Below are 4,238 nucleotides of genomic sequence, written 5' to 3' on the forward strand. Positions count from 1 at the left end.
GATGGGTCTTGTTTTTTAATCCAATCTGATAGCCTGTGTCTTTTGATTGGGGCATTTAGCCCATTTACATTCAGGGTAACTATTGAAAGATAGGAAGTTAGTGCCATTGTATTGCCTGTAAAGTGACTGTTAGTGTATATTGTTTGTGTTCCTTTCTGGTCTATGTTGCTTTTAGGCTCTCTCTTTGCTTAGAGGACCCCTTTCAATATTTCTTGTAGGGCTGGTTTCGTGTTTGCAAATTCCTTTAGTTTTTGTTTGTCCTGGAATCTTTTTATCTCTCCTTCTATTTTCAATGACAGCCTAGTTGGATATAGTATTCTTGGCTGCATATTTTTCTCATTTAGTGCTCTGAATATGTCCTGCCAGTCCTTTCTGGCCTGCCAGGTCTCTGTGGATAAGTCTGTTGCAATCTAATGTTTCTACCATTGTAGGTTACAGATCTCTTCTCCCGAGGTGCTTTCAGGATTTTCTCTTTGTCTCTGAGACTCGTAAGTTTTACTATTAGATGTCAGGGTGTTGACCTATTTTTATTGATTTTGAGAGGGGTTCTCTGTGCTTCCTGGATTTTGATGCCTGTTTCCTTCCCCAAATTAGGGAAGTTCTCTGCTATAATTTGCTCCATTATACCTTCTGCCCCTCTCTCTCTTTCTTCTTCTTCTGGGATCCCAATTATTCTAATGTTGTTTCATCTTATGGTATCATTTATCTCTCGAATTCTGCCCTCGTGATCCAGTAGTTGTTTCTCTCTCTTTTTCTCAGCTTCTTTATTTTCCATCATTTGGTCTTCTATCTCACTGATTCTTTCTTCTGCCTCATTTATCCTAGCAGTTAGCGCCCCCATATTTGATTGCACCTCATTAATAGCCTTTTTGATTTCTACTTGGTTAGATTTTAGTTCTTTTACTTCTCCAGAAAGGGTTTCTCTAATAACTTCCATGCTTTTTTCAAGCCCATCTAGTATCTTTAAAGTGATGTTTCTGAACTCTAGATCTGATATCGTACTAATGTCCGTATTGAGTAGGTCCCTGGCAGTCGGTACTACCTCTTGTTCTTTTTGTTGAGGTGATTTTTTCCGTCTTGTCATTTTGTGCAGAGGAGAAAAATTAATGAGAGAACAATATGCTAGCAGGGTAACAACGTCCCCAGAAAATATACTCTAAACAAACCAGAAAAGACCTGAAGCAGTGGGAAAAGAAAGGGAAAGAGAGAAAAAAGAAAAAGAAAGAAAAAAAGAAAAAAGGAAAAGATAAAGATAAAGATAAAAACAAACAAAAACAGAACAAAACAAAACAAAACAAAAACAGAATGTGATCAAATATGATCAGGCTGGTTTATAGATCAGTGCCACACACTAGATTTTGGGTGTATTTTGGTCTGTTAAAAGAAAGTGCCTCCCAACCTTTTAAAGAAAGAAAAACTTATATATGTACAAAAATAAGGGTTGATATGATGAAGGGATGGAATATAACTGTAAAGATGGAAATTATAAAAAATTTTATAAAAGGATTTGATAAGTTGTTTGAAAAAAGAAAGAAGAAGATTTAAAAAAAAAAAAGAAAAGAAAAAAGGGAGAGAATGTGATCAGGCAGGGGAGTAGAAAAAAACCATACACTAGAGATTTAGAGCATATTTTGATCTGTTAGAAGAAACTCTCAAAATTTTAAAGAGAGAACAACTTATATATATATGCTGAAAATACGGGTAACTACTATGAAGGGATAGAATATGACTTTAAAAATGAAGAATAAAAATGTTTTTTTTAAAAAAGGGATTGATAAGATGTTGGTTGAAAAAGGGAAAAATAAAAATTGAAAAAAAAAAGAAAAAAAGAAAAAAGAAAAAAAGACAGTTAAAAAAATAATTTACTTTGAAAGACTAAAGAATCATGGTAAAAAAGCCATGGATTCTATGTGCAGTATTCCCCTAGTGCTGGAGTTCTGCCGTTCTCACTGATCGGTAAACCTGGTCTTGGCTGGCTGTTCTCGCTGATCTTCTGGGGGAGGGGCCTGTTGCCGTGGTTCCCAAATATCTTTGCCAGAGGCAGAATTGCCCCGCCCTTGCCGGGTCTGGGCTAAGTAATCTGCTCGGGTTTGCTCTTGGGAGCTTTTGTTCCCTGCAAGCTTTCCCTACAGCTTTGGAGGCGGAGAGTGGAAATGGCGGCCTCCCAGTCTCCGCCCCGGAGGAGCCGAGAACTTGGGGTCCCGCTCCTCAGTGCGCCCCCAGAGAAAAGCAGTCAGTCACTCCCGTCTCCCCGGTCTCCGGCCACACTCCGTGCTCACCCGGCCTGTGACCGCGCCTTTCTATCTGGCACCCGACCCCGGGTGGAGTCTCCAAACCCAGCAGATCCCCGCGGTGCGCTCCCGCACCTCTCCTCCCGGGGGAAGAAGGTGAGTCTCCCTGGATCTGCCGCTTGTTGGGTCCCTGCTGGGGGAGCAGTGGCCCGACTGTGCCGCGGATCACGGTTTATGACAACCCCGAGCTGAGAGCCCGTGCCTGGGCTCCGTCTCTGCAGCCGGCTTCCCTGCTCCGATACCTGGGAGCTCTGCCGCACTCAGGCACCCCCGGTCTTTCTGTGACCCCGAGGGTCCTGAGACCACACTGTCCCGCGAGGGTTCCACCCCCCACTTCACCACCAGAGTGACGTCCCTCAGCGGAGCCGACTTCTAAAAGTTCCGATTTTGTGCTCCGTGGCTCTATCACTTGCCAGAAGCGGCTGACGGAGGCCCCTCCCCCGCCGTCTATCCTCCCGAATATCGCCTCGGATTCACTTCTCCGCACGTCCTACCTTCCAGAAAGTGGTCGCTTTTCTGTTCAGAGAGTTGTTGCCATTCTTTTCTTCGATCTCCTGTTGAGTTTGTAGGTGTTCAGAGTGGTTTGATCCCTATCCAGCTGAATTCCTGAGAGGAGAGGAAATCCAGGTCTCCTACTCCTCCGCCATCTTGCTCTGCCCCCCCGCCTGTTTCTTCTTGGTGTGATTTAACTATTCCCTATAACCCAGAAGTCGGATAGCATATGATTAGAATAAGCTTTAATTCTTTTTTTTTTTTTTTAAGATTTTATTTATTTATTTGAGAGAGGATGAGAGGAGAGAGAGAGCACATGAGAGGGGGGAGGGTCAGAGGGAGAAGCAGACTCCCTGCTGAGCAGGGAGCCTGATGCGGGACTCGATCCTGGGACTCCAGGATCATGACCTGAGCTGAAGGCAGTTGCTCAACCAACTGAGCCACCCAGGCACCCAAGCTTTAATTCTTTTTGACAAAAATACTTCAGAAGTGATACTGTGTACTTCCTTTTGCATGATAACAGGAGGCATGTCATCTCAAATAGTCCAATTAGTATTGATGCTCAGTTTGATTACTTTGTTGAAATGATGATAACTAGATTTTCCTTTGTAAAGGTACCTTTCTCTTTTTGCAATTAATAAGTAACTGGAGGGGTGATATTTTACTACTGTTTGACTATCCTGTTTCCCAGTAAACAACTCCTGATTATAGAATCCCATTGATGATGCTTATCCTTTTTTTTTTAAGATTTTATTTATTTATTTGAGAGAGAATGAGATAGAGAGAGAGCATGAGAGGGGGGAGGGTCAGAGGGAGAAGCAGACTCCCTGCTGAGCAGGGAGCCCGATGCAGGACTTGATCCTGGGACTCCAGGATCATGACCTGAGCCGGAGGCAGTCGCTTAACCAAGTGAGGCACCCAGGCGCCCCGATGATGTTTATCTGAATCAAGAATTTTATTGGGTGTTGTGAATATGTCACTTGCCTAATTCTACCATGTCTTTTATATTCATTAGCTAGCATTTTTCTGTTTTCTTTTTTCTTAAAGGAGCTTTTCTCTACTAACATAGGAATTATTACATTTCCATCTAAAAAGACAAGTGTATGTGTGTTTTGTTTTTTAAAATGTTATTTATTTATTTAAGAGAGAGAGAGAGAGAGTGAGCACACATGAGAGCAAGATGAGGGACAGGGTAGAGTAAGAGAGAGAATCTCAAGCAGACACCCTGTTGAGCATGGAGCTCAGTGTGGGGCTCCACGTGGAGCTCAAGCTCACAACCCTGAGATCATGACCTGAGCTGAAACCAAAAGTTGGATGCTCAACTGACTGAGCCACCCAGGCACCCCAAGACAAGTATATGTTTAATTTTTTCCATTTAATTTTTTTTTTTAAGATTTTATTTATTTATCAGAGAGAGAGAGACAGAGGCAGGCAGAGGGAGAAGCAGGCTCCTTG

Source organism: Phoca vitulina, unplaced genomic scaffold (genome assembly GCF_004348235.1).
Source record: "Phoca vitulina isolate PV1807 unplaced genomic scaffold, GSC_HSeal_1.0 scaffold25, whole genome shotgun sequence".
Taxonomy (NCBI): Eukaryota; Metazoa; Chordata; class Mammalia; order Carnivora; family Phocidae; genus Phoca; species Phoca vitulina.